The 13,569-nt window shown below is 37.3% G+C and overlaps 1 protein-coding gene across 3 annotated transcripts in view; it reads left to right on the top strand.

The window, feature by feature from the left end:
- USF3 (upstream transcription factor family member 3) overlaps positions 1-13,569 on the top strand; it is a 49,689-nt gene that overhangs the window by 9,603 nt on the left and 26,517 nt on the right. The window contains exon 2 of one of the 3 annotated variants that reach the window (XM_065942218.1): positions 11,143-11,258. The exons of 1 other annotated variant lie outside the window; for it this stretch is intronic. The gene's annotated coding sequence lies outside the window, so the exon portion shown is untranslated. Of the gene's footprint in view, positions 1-11,142; positions 11,268-13,569 lie in introns of all 3 variants that reach the window. One more of the 3 variants, XM_065942220.1, reaches the window with a different exon arrangement.

Here is a 13,569-nt window from a genome sequence, read left to right as displayed (position 1 = left end):
TATGCTAAAATTCTGCACAGTTTCAGTAAGTCTTTGTCAGAGGGGAGATGGTGGACGTTTGGTGGGAAAGAATTAGAGTATGTTACAACTTCTGTGTTGATAGAAGAGACTATAGATACTGTTTTTTAATATGAAGAAAATATATTTAAACTCAGTACTAGTATGTCTTAAGTTATTGATATGTGATTCCTCTGCTGTTGGCTTTATTCTCTCAGCTTTGCTTTTTGTGTATTACTTTCATCCTCAGACTGGCTTCCCTCTTTTGGAAGATGTCTGCATGTGCAGTATTTGGAATCACATCCTTTTTCTTTACAGTGGAAGGAGTGAGAGTATAACTACCTGCTTCATCAAACAAAAGTCCTGAGCTTTGCTTTGACTGGATCAGTTGGAGACCATTAGAGTCAGAAAAAAAATATTTGCCAAGACAAGTCAAGGCCTACTACTGAAGTGCAATGACTGGGTTGGGGAAGGGTGCATAATTAAATGAAAATTGAGGAAGTTCATGAAATGAAGAGGAGAAAATGTGTAACAAGTGTGTCTATGTTTCTTACAATTGTTAAGGGTATTTATGAATAGACTATATATAAAAGGAAAGATGATATTGAGGAAAATAAAGAAAAACAAAGAATCAGCCAAGGAAAAGTAAAAAGATAGTGGAGGAGGGAAGAGAAAAAAAGCAAAATATTGTAGCAATGCAATACATTCTCTCTTTTTTTTAAAGCCTCTTAAATTGTATAGAAACAAATCTTCGGATTTGTGTTATTTCAGACAAATATAAACAAAATAATGCAGAAAAGTTAAAATAATATAAACACATACACACTCCAGGCAAATGTTGAATGGAAGAAAATGCATAATAGTTTGTTATCAGAAAAAGTTTAATTCCACACAACAAACATTTAATTGGAAAATAATTGATAAAACTTTATATACCTAAGGAGCTAAAAGTGCATACTTTTCTCAAATACTCATCTAACACGTAACAAAAATATGTAACAGGACTACACAGGAAATCTCAAATTCTGAAAATTAAAAATTAGTTATTGCCAATCATAGTGCAAGGAAACAGAGACACACACACTCTTAACAAAAGGGGAACCAAAAAAGAAGAAAAATAACTACTTGGAAAGCTTTTTACTTTAACTCAGTTTGAAGAGGGTATGAAAGTTGAAATTATAAGGAAGGAAAATTCTAGATAATAAAAACAAGCAAATTCTGGAAAAATAAATATAAATGATTCATAACATGTGAAATGATATTCAGCCTCACTAGTCCTCAAGGAGATGCAGGTTAAGCAATAATGATCTTTTTTGTTGCTTTGGACTTAAAAACTTAAAAGATATTGATTGTAGCCTTTTTTTGGTCAGCATTGTTTTTAATAGCAAACCAAGTGAAACAAAATCCAGAAATAAAAAAGGAAGAGGGATAAAGAATATTAATCAATGGGTAACAGCTAGATAAATGATGGCTCATCCATGCTACACAATGCTATGCAGGTATTAAAAAGAGTAAGTTAAATTAAAAAGATGTCCATAGTGTATTTCTACACTAAAGTAAAGCATATTTCAGAGTGACATAGAACATGATTAAATTTTTATTAAAAATTTTTTGTGCATGTGATAAGATATATATGTAAATGTACACCTGTAGAAAGATCAAGAAAATTGATGTCAAATTGATTACCAGTTGGGAGAGGGTAGAATGAATAGGTTGTACTGGGGACTTTAATTTTCTTCCTTGGAAAAAGGGAAGTCGTTAAGGGTAATTTTTTTTGTCTAAGATCCCCTGGAGGAGGGCATGGCAACCCACTCCAGTATTCTTGCCTGGAGAATCCTCATGGACGGAGAAGCCTAGTGGTCTGCAGTCCATAGGGTTGCAAAGAGTCGGACATGACTGAAGTGAATTAGCATTAGCATAGCAAAGAGTCAGACCTGACTGAGTGACTAACACCTGACTTGGATAGCATTTTAAAAAATTATTTAAAAATTTAACTGAAACTATATAAACTATTTAGGAATTAGTAACTTGAAAATACTACATATCAAAATTTACAGGCTATGGGCAAAGTTGTACCTTGAGGAGATATTATAGTCTTAAATGCATTCATTAGAAAGATAAAATTAATTCACAATGCATATATGTGGCAAAAATTAAAATTGCATATGAAGATATCCCATGTTCGCTACCTATTTCCCCTGTGCAGTCCTTCCAGAGAAATTCTGTGCATCATTTACATGTTCTTCTCTCTATCCCAAAGGATACATATATACAAGTTTATTTGTAAAATACATATATACATTAATTAATTGCTAGGGCTGCCATAACAAAATACATAGACTGAAGGGCTTAAATAAGAAAAATTAATTTTCTTAAAGTTCCTGAGGCTCAAAGTCCAGGATCAAGGTATCAGCAGGTTTACCTTTTTCTGAAGCCTCTTCTTGGCTTGGAGATGGATGCTTTCCCGCTGTGTCCTCATGTGGTCATCTCTGTGTCTCTGTGGTCTGTGTTCTAATTTCCTTGTCTTGTGAGGACACCAGTCATCTTGGATGAGGGTCTACCCTAACAACCCCATTTTAACTTAACTACCTCTTTCAAGGTCCTGTTTTCAAATACAGTCACATTCTGAAGTATTGGCCATTAGGACTTCAACATGTGCATCTGGGGGAGATATGATACAGCACATACAAATACATAAATTTATATATTTGACTTTCAGTACATATAACTACATTGTATGGGTGAAACTGTTAGGTTGAACCACCTGAAACTGCAGTTTCTAGAGGCAGAAAGTATGAAACATGGGCAGTTTCAGGTGATTCTACATGATCCTGTGACATATTTAATCAGTCTCCTTTTGATGAGCCTTTCCTTGTCTTTTGCTACTTGAATATCCTTGAATAAATATCTGCTGGCACATACATGAATATACTTGCAGGTAAATTTCTAGGAGTTGTTGCATTAAAGAGTTATGTGTTTCTGTGAACCAGATGTGAGTCCATATTATGTCAGGAGGGAGCTGGTCTGGGCACTGAGCCACAGGCCTTCCTGACAGGACAAGGGCACCTCAGTGAAAGAGATGGGAGCTGTAAGGACAGAGAAAGAAGTTGGGGGTGGGGTGAGGATAGTGCAAGAGATTGTGTGGTGGGAGGCATTAATTACAATAAAGGAACTGTACTGATGTATTCCCAGTGGATTGTTTTGTAACTAGAAATGACTAGATAATTTTTATTATGTAATTGTGACCAGGAAAGTCATGGCATCTGCCCTAATTTTTATCCAAAGAGTAGGATCACCCACCAGAGGAGATTTGAACTGGGACTGGGAGGTATTTTATACTGCTTGCATTTTATGTGTCCTTCTCATTTAGTTTAACAGTTACTAATATGTGCATCAGTATTTGCTTGGAGATGGGTCACAAAGAGTCGGACATGATTGAGTGACTTTCACTAACGTAGGAAAGATATTTGGAATTGATATTACCAGATTGTTAGAAGTATAAGGGCATTGGTACTTTATATACATACATCTGTGCTATTTAAAATTTTACAAAGAGCAAGAATTATTTTTTGCAACTGAATTAAAAAAAAAAATCCTGAAAGCCTGAAGTTCTCTGAATTTAATTATGATACAGTTTCTGAGCCAGAAGTTTTTGTAGTTTGTATGGTCAAGAGCAAGGGAAAGGTATAAAAAAATACCAAACTGTTTACAGCAGGTATTCCTGAAGAGTGCAATTGTAGAGCTAAGTAACTTTTTCATTTAACTTTACATATTTCTAGACTCTCCAAAAATAATTTTTAAAATAATACTGTATTGAATATTTGGAAACTGCTAAGAGAGTAGATGTTAAAAGTTCTCATCACAGGAAGAAAATTTTGTGATTGTGTGTGGTGATGAATGTTAATTAGACTTGTAGTAAACATCTTGTAATACAGACAAATATCAAATCATTATGTTGTATACCTGAAATTAAAGTAATGTTATATGTCAATTATATCTCAATAAAAAATTATTTTTTTATACAAACAGGTTACAAGTGTAGCTTAAAAATAAAAAAATAAAAACTATGCTGAGCAAATTACTATACCCTTGGCTTATTTCTTTTTCTTGAAGTATTGTTTCACTCAACTGCACAGTGAAAGCAGGACTTCATTATTTCATATTTTTATATATGTCATAGCATCTCAAGGTTGGCATTTATGGAATCTCCATGACTGATGGCACACAGCATGATGTTGAGGAGGAAGGAGCCAACAAACATTGTTAAAGGATGTAATATTTCTTTAATGGCAAAGGAAATTAGAACTTCTGATAACAGTTACACAAAGCAGAAGACAACACAGCACAATCATAAACAGTTCCTCAAGTTCCCACCGAGATGGAAAGCAGCTGCTGCAAACACATGCATAGAAGAAGGATTCTTTTGCACATGAAAAGCACCTCTGTGCTATTTTTGTACTACTAATACAGATTTAAAGACTTAATGAGTTGAACCAGGTAGACCATGTAGGAATTTCTTAACCTAAAATGCTAGACATGAGAAATACAAATAATAGCTCATCTAGCAAAATACAGAGGGCAGAGATGCCTCAAAGCATGAATAAGATGATAGAGTACATATATCCAAGATATTAAACATAAATGCTGTAACCACAGTTTTAAACGACATGGAAAAATGCCCACCTTAAGGGAAAAACATCAGAACTTTGCCCATGGTCTAACATTTTATGGCCGTGACCCAAACCAGGATTTATGCTTGTGTTGTGATTCCATGGATCGTATTCAGTAGTGTGTGTCGTTTTGATTGGAGAGGACTATGGATTTATTAGAGATCTCATTTAAAGAAATGGAACATATTTTAAAACTGCATATCTATGTACCCACTCGTTAAAACATTTTAAGTAATTGTAAAATGTTTAGGAATGTATTCGATGGTAGCAGAACAGAAGTAAACACAGAGACTGAAAAGATTTTTCTCAACTCATGGACAAATAATGTTCATGCAGTGTGCCATAAAATATTTTCAATTAAGACACTTTATTTATTTATTTATTTATTTTGATCCTCAGTCGATGGGATTTTCCAGGCAAGAATACTGGAGTGGGTTGCCATGTCCTTCTCCACAATTAAGACACTTTAATTCCAGTTTGAAACTTTTGTGGTAAGAATTAGGTTTTTCTGTTCATCATATCTAAAGACACAATTTAAACTAGCTTTTACCGCTAATTTGCTTCTCGGTGGGAAAAAAACACAACTTGCCACTGAACAGTTACACTGAGTTTTCTCTTAAATGCTGGAACTTGTTTTTGGTGGTTTCACATTTTTCCCATATTAGGGAAACTGGGGGTGACTGGTAACTAAGTAAAATTTGATGTTACCTGCTGAACGAAAACAGATATACAAACTGATGAAAAGGATGAATGATAGAGAATTCCAGATCACCCAAAGAGACTTCTTTTCTTTTCTTTTTTTTTTTAAATTTATTTATTTTTATTAGTTGGAGGCTAATTAGTTCACAGCATTTCAGTGGGTTTTGTCATACATTGACATGAATCAGCCATAGAGTTACACGTATTCTCCATCCCGATCCCCCCTCCCACCTCCCTCCCAAAGAGACATCTATTAACAGTTTCTTTTTTTAAAAAAAATTAAGATCTTGATTGAGATATAACTGACATACCATGAAGTTTACCATTTAGAATGTAATTTAGTGGTTTTTAGTATATTTATGGAGTTGTGCAACCATCACCATAGTCTAATTTTAGAACATTTTATCATCCCCCAAAATCTGACCCCTTCTCTCCCTCCCACTCCACCATTAGCAGTCATTCCTCATCCTCTTTAGCCCCTGGCAACCACGAATATACTTTCTTTCTCTATGGATTTGCCTGTTATGGACATTTCCTATAAATGGAACATATGAAGGTCACAATATGTGACCTTTTGTGTCATACTTCTTTTCACTTAATATAATGTTTATAATATAAAGAATCACCCATGTTGAAGCATGTATCAGTACTTCATGCCCTTTTATTGTTAAATAATACTCCACTGTGTGGTTATGTCATATTCTATTTATTTGTCATTTGGACATTTCTCTTGTTCCAACAGTTTAGCTTTTAAGAATATCACTACTACAAACATGTACACGTTTTTGTGTGAACATGTGTTTTCAGTTCTCTTCGGTATATATCTAGGTGGAATCACTGGGTTATAAGCAACTCTGTATTAACTGAGGAACTGCCATACTGTTTTCCAAAGTGACTACACCATTTTACATTCGTACCAGCAAAATATGAGATAACTGCACACTTCTGAATGTATGCATTTTTTCTAGCTTTATTGAAGTATGATTGACAAATAAAAGTCATATGTATTTAAGGTGTATACCAAACACCAGCCAAATAAATTAAATAAATAAATAAATGGGCTCCCCTCATAGCTCAGTTGGTAAAGAATCTGCCTGCAATGCAGGAGACCTGGGTTTGATTCCTGGGTCGGGAAGATCCCCTGGAGAAGGAAATGGCAATCCACTTCAGTATTCTTGCTTGTTAGATCCCGTGGACAGAAGAGCCTGGCGGGCTACAGTCCATGGGTTTGCAAGAGTTGGACATGACTTAGTGACTAAACCGCCACCACCAAGGTGTATAACATAACGCTTTCATATTTGTATACATTATGAAACACCTATCACAATCAAACTAATTAGCACATCTATCACGTTACATAGTTACCTTTTGTGGTGAGAACAATTAAGATTTTCTCTATTAACAAATTTCAAGTATACAGTACTTTATATTAACTACAGTCACTGTGCTGTACATTAGATCTTCAGAACTTTTCATCTTATAACTGAATGTCTGTACCTTTTCACCATTTACCCCTACTCCCTAGCCCCTGGTAACAAGAGTTTTACCCTCTCTTATTATGAGTTTGACTTTTTTAGTTTCCACTTATAAGTGAGATCAGTATCAGTAATCTCAGAAATATCAATAATCTCACATATGCAGATGACACCACCCTTATGGTAGAAAGCAAAGAAGAACTAAAGAGCCTCTTGATGAAAGTGAAAGAGGAGAGAGAAAATGTTAGCTTAAAGCTCAGCATTTAGAAAACAAAGATCATGGCATCTGGTCCCCTTTTCTTTACCCATTCACCTGTCAATGGGCACGTAGGTTGTTTCCTTATCTTTGCTACTGTGAATGATGTTGCAGTAAACTAGAGTACAGATATTTCTTCGAGATGGTGACTTATTTCCTTTGGATATACATCGAGAAATGTGATTGCCAGAACGTATGGTAGTTCTGTTTTCCATAATGGCTGTACCAATTTATGTTTTCACCAGTGGTGTCCAAGGATTCCCTTTTCTTCACATCCTTGCCAGACTTTATCTTTTAACTTTTGATAACAGCCATTCTAACAGGTGTGAAGTAAGATATCTTTGTGGTTTTGATTTGCGTGAACCTGATGATTAATGATGTTGAGCATCTTTTCATATACTTGTTGGCCATCTATATGTCTTCTTTAGAATATATATTCTTCCTTGAATGTAAATATATTTTTAAAAGAAACTTCAGGGGATTAAGTAGCAGTGACCTTGAAAGAGCCTTTTGAGATACTGGTAATATTCTATATATTGATCTAAGTGGTGGTTATATGGTTGTATCCTTGTATAAAAATACATGAGGGGTTTCCTGGTGGTCTAGTGCTTAGAATTCTGGGCTTTTGCTGCTCTGGCCTGGATTCAGTCCCTGGTTGGGGAACTGAGATCCTGCAAGCCACGCAGCACAGTCAAAAAAAAAAAAAAAAGAGAGAAATAATAGGTGATTAGAGTGAACTTGAGAGAAGGCAATGGCACCCCATTCCAGTACTCTTGCCCAGCCACGCAGCACAGTCAAAAAAAAAGAGAGAGAAAATAAATAATAGGTGATTAGAGTGAACTTGGGAAAAGGCAGTGGCACACCACTCCAGTACTCTTGCCTGGAAAATCCCATGGACGGAGGAGCCTAGTAGGCTGCAGTTCATGGGGTCACTAAGAGTCAGACACGACTGAGCAACTTCACTTTCACTTTTCACTTGGCTGCATTGGAGAAGGAAATGGCAAGCCACTCCAGTGTTCTTGCCTGGAGAATCCCAGGGACGGGGGTGCCTGGTGGGCTGCTGTCTCTGGGGTCTCAGAGTTGAACACAGCTGAAGCGACTTAGCAGCAGCAGCAGAGTGAACTTAAATTAGTGACTTATTGTATGTAAGTTATATATCAATAAAGAAAAGAATCCTAACTGCATTGTCCTTTTTTCCATTTTACTGTAGACTAGGGGATTTCATTTTACTTCAGATCAGGGCTAGGCTAGTTTCTGTAGAACCACTGATCTTAAGATACAATCTGAACACATTCATTAGGCGTGAAATATTCCTTTACAGTCTGGTCCAGGTTCCCTTTCTGCCCCCCACCCCCCACAGTAGAATTTCGGATAAAACATTATAAAGCTCTGTGGTGAAAAAAATAAATGAGAGCGCTGGTTGCCTCGTGGGAGTAGGGGAAGGGATTGACAGGAGGGTCATGAGAGAACTTTCTCTCATGATAATAATGCTCTGTGCCTAGATAGGGTTGTGTCACACAGGTATGTGCATTAAACTCACTGATTGTTATACTAAAATTTGTGCATTTTACTAATATGTAAGCTTTACTTCACGGGGAAAAAAGTTACCTCGCGGGGAAAAAAGATGATTTGGGGACTTCCCTGGATGCCCAGTGGTTAGAACTTTGCCTTCCAGTGCAGGGAGTGTAGATTTGATTCCTAATCAGTGCGTTAAGATCCCACAGTGTCACAGTCAAAAAATCAGAATATAAACAGCAGAAGCAGTGTTGTAACAAATTCAATAAAGACTCTACAAATGGTCCACATTAAAAAAAGAAAAAAGATGTGATTTTTTTTCTCTTTTCATCATTTTTTTAAATTTCTTATTTTTTTGTTTTTGAAATTCCAAGGGATTTTATTTTATTTATTTATTATTTTTTTAAGTGGTTTTTGCCATACATTGACATGAATCAGCCAAAGATGTGATTTTGATGCAGGGGATCTGAAGGCCACACTTTGAGAACCACTGAGTTTGACTAATTTCAGAAATAACTTTCCTACCATGAAAAATTATATAGATTACTACTGTAACATTTTGACAGTTTTTTAAAAAAATTCATGATACTTCAAATATTTTAAAGGGTGTATTTGTATTTGGTTACATAAATATTAAAAATGCTGTTTCCTTATTAGTAGGGTAATAAGTGGACAAGGATTCATGACAATATTATGTAGTTCTTTGTTCCAGCAAATGTTCTTTTTCAGTGTCAGGCATACAATTTTAATATGAGGAGATACTAGACATGGAGATAATTTTGCATTGAATTAGGTTAATTAAATTGGCTAAAATGTGCTTTGAGATGGATATTTATAGTGACATTTGGTAAACTGGATGATTCTGATTTGAGGTTGTATTCCTCTTTCAGTAAACCGCTGGCTTTCACCCCACTGCAATATATTGATTGTCTCTACTTATGTGATAGGACTGTATTGTCATTGCTTTAAGATCCTAGATGTTTAAAAAAAAAAAAAAAAAAAACACTTTTACTTCATGTATCTTAATTGTAATGTGAATCTGAAAAGTTTAATAAAAGAAGACAACTGGAGGGGAACAACTGGAACAGTGATATTAATCACCAAATGCTGACTCATGTGGGTATGAGGCAAATCTGACCTTACTGGTTTATAGGTAAAATTATCTGGTCAACTCTCATACCACATCCCAAACAATCTCTCCTACAGTAAAGTATTGATCAGGTCCCTGAATTTCACACAAGCCTGTGCTTTCAAGTTGTCTGGTTAACAACCACCTGGGGGCACTCATTAAATTTCAGGCTCCTACCTTGGAGGTTGGAATTCCTTCTTTTGAGACAAATTTAGTGCATCTGGGATGAGCTGAGAATTTATATTTTTAAACTGTCATCTTTGGATTAATACGAATGTTTAGGAAATACTGCCCAAAAAAGAGTTTCTTTTGTACAAAAAAGAAAAAGAAGAAGAAGAAAAGAAAAAGAAAAATCACAAAGAGACTTTTTTGGAAATACAGATTCCTGGGCCCTCCTTCAGTTCAGTGCAGTCGCTCAGTTGTGTCCAACTTTTTGCAGCCCCATGGACTGCAGCACGCCAGGCCTCCTTGTTCATTGCCAACTCCTGGAATTTACTTAAACTCATGTCCATTGAGTCGGTGATATCATCCAGCCATCTCATCCTCTGTTGTTCTCTTCTCCTCCTGCCTTTAATCTTTCCCAGCATCAGGGTCTTTTCAAATGAGTCAGTTCTTTGCCTCAGGTGGCCAAAGTATTGGAGTTTCAGCTTCAGCATCAGTCCTTCCAATGAATATTCAGAACTGATTTCCTTTAGGATGTACTGGTTGGCTCTCCGTGCAGGCCAAAGGACTCTCAAGAGTCTTCTCCAACACCATAGTTCAAAAGCGCCAATTCTGTGGCCCTCCTTAGCACTTTTCATTTGTCTGGGATGAAGCCCCCACCTTTTTGGGGGGGCATGCTGCAGGGTTTGTGGGATCTTAGTTCCTTGAGCAGGGATTGAACCCAGGCCCACGACAAGGAAAGTCCTACCTGCTGGACAACCAGGGAATTCTCCCCATGTTGACTTGTTTAAAGAGCACATACAATGTGCAGATATGAGAGCTGTCTTCCTGGTGCCTTTAGTGGAAGGTCCTTGAGTAAGTCTTCAGTCACTCTCACAAGAGAGAATGGGGAAGTAGGAGATTGAAGGAAAGATAATTTTAGAATTGAGGACGATTAGTGTAAAAGCTAGGCAGAAGGCAAGTGACAGTGAGCCATCATAAGAAAAGAGAGACTCACCTCCTGGAGACTGTCCAGTGGCTGCTGTGCTGCCATTTTTGTGGGGGTGGAGCATGCATAACCCACTGGGAAGTGACTTTTGAAAGCAACTAGGTTTGTTAACTTTTAAGAGGTGCGGAGAATTCAGGATCACCCTGTAGGCCACGGAATATCTGCCTGCCTGCCCTAGGTTGCTAGTCCTCGTTTTATTTCATGCTGCTAATGGAAACCTATAAACATTCACTGATTTTTCTCTTGTGTAGTAAGAAGAAAACATAACTTATAGACCATCTTCTGGCAGAAGATGATAGATTTGGATCAGAAACGGGAGGCGTTGGAAGCCAGGAATCAAAAGTGAAGAGATTCTGCAAGCCCTTGGGTGAGAAAGGTGACAGGGATTGATTTATTTACTCACGTGTCCCGCATTATGTAATGTGAACTTGCGTTTAGGCTGATGTGGACTTCATAAACGTTAGGGAGAAAGTGGAATAAATAAGCTGCCAGAAATAGATCTAGAGCACATGTCTCTCCTCAGGCTGATTCAGTCAGTACTTTTCTGCCAGCACCTTGTCTGCATCTACTTTTACTTCTTTCCCAGGACTCTTCTCCCTCCTTTCCTGAGCTAAAGCCTTAACCTGAAATACATCATCAATATCCTTGGCTGTTGTTGTTCAGTCACTAAGTCATGTCTGACTCTTTGTGACCCTATGGACTGCAGCACGCCAGGCTTCCCTGTCCTTCACTGTCTCCTGGAGTTTGCTCAAACTCATGTCCATTGACTCCGTGATGCTATCTGAACATCTCATCCTCCGTTGTCCCCTTCTCCTCTTGCCCTCAACCTTTCCCAGCATCCGGGCCTTTTCCAGTGAGTCAGCTTTTCACATCAACTGTCCAAAGTATTGGAGCTTCAGCATCAGTCCTTTCAGTGAACATTCAGGGTTGATTTCCTTTAGGCTTGACTGGTTTGATCCCCTTCCTGTCCAAGGGACTCTCAAGAGTCTTCTCCAGGACACAATTTGAAAGCATCAATTATTTGACTTTCAGCCTTCTTTATGGTCCAACTCTCACATCTGTACATGACTACTGGAAAAACCATAGCTTTGACTAAACAGACTTTTCTTAGCAAAATGATATCCCTGCTTTTAAATACACTGTCTCGGTTTGTCATAGCTTTTCTTCCAAGGAGCAAGCATCTTTTAATTCCAAGGCTGCAGTCACCATCTGCAGTGATTTTGGAGCCCAAGAAAATTAAATCTGCCACTGTTTCCACATATATTTGCCATGAAATGATGGGACTGGATGCCATGATCTTAGTTTTCTGAATATTGAGTTGTAAGCCAGCTTTTTCTCTCTCCTCTGTTACCCCCATCAAGAGGTTCTTTAGGTCCTCTTTGCTTTCTGCCATTAGAGTCATATCATCTGCATATCTGAGGTTATTGATATTTCTGATATTTCTACCAGCAGTCTTAATTCTAGTTTGTGATTCATTAGCCTGGCTTTTTGCTTGATGTAGTCTGCATAGAAGTTAAATAAGCAGGGTGACAATATACAGCCTTGTCATACTGCTTTCCCAGTTTGAACCAGTTGTTCCATATAAGGTTCTAACTGTTGCTTCTTGGTTCATATATAACTTACTCAGGAGACAGGTAAAGTGGTCTGGCATTCCCATCTCTTTAAGAATTTTCTACAGTTTGTTGTGATCCACACAGTCAAGGGCTTTTGCGTAGTCAATGAAGCAGAAGTAGATGTTTTTCTGGAATTCTCTTGCTTTCTCTATGATTCATCTGATGTTAGCAATTTGATCTCTGGTTCCTCTGCCTTTTCTAAATTCAGCTTGTACATCTGGAAGTTCTTGGCTCACGCACTGCTGAAGCCTAACTTGAAGTATTTTGAGCATTGCCTTGCTAGCATGTGAAATGAGCTCAGTTGTACAGTAGTTTGAACATTGTTTGGCATTGCCCTTTTTTGGGATTGGAATGAAAGCTGAACCTTTTCCAGTTCTGTGGCCATTGCTGAGTTTTCCAAATTTGCTGGCATATTGAGTGCAATACTTTAACAGCATCATCTTTTAGGATTTGAAATAGCTCAGCTGGAACTCTATCACCTCCACTAGCTTCATTCACAGTAATGCTTCCTAAGGCCCACTTGACTTCACACTCCAGGATGTCTGGCTCTAGGTGAGTGACCACATCACTGTGGTTATCCAGGTCATTTATATCCATGGCTGACGTTGATTAAATCCTCACTACAACTGGGCACCGTGCTGTTGTCCTTTCCTTGCTGTATTTCCTCTTTTCTTCCTTGAAACAACCCAGTGATCTAGATACTGTGATTATGATCCATTTTCTAGATGAAATGTCTGAGTTTCCAAGAGGTTACACAACTTTCCCAGGACCTCACAACTAGGAAATGGCAGAGCCAGATTTTAAACTCACACTGACTCCAATTCCTTACTTTCTGCCCTCAGAGAGAAAATGGGAAACTGCACTTGCAGCCTCTTGCAGTATATCAGAACAGGTAGCCCAACCTGACAGGCGTCTTTTGAAAAATTGCCAATCCCTGGGATTTAAAAGGCATTAAAATTATTGCAAAATTCTTGAAAATCAGAAAAGAGAAATCACCTATAATATTTCTGGGCTTATATAACTGTGATTAATATTGTAATATATTTGCTTTCAGGCTTTTTGAGT

The sequence above is a fragment of the Muntiacus reevesi genome, chromosome 8 (genome assembly GCF_963930625.1).
Source record: "Muntiacus reevesi chromosome 8, mMunRee1.1, whole genome shotgun sequence".
In the NCBI taxonomy this organism is placed as follows: domain Eukaryota; kingdom Metazoa; phylum Chordata; class Mammalia; order Artiodactyla; family Cervidae; genus Muntiacus; species Muntiacus reevesi.
This window is presented reverse-complemented; position numbering and strand designations above follow the sequence as displayed.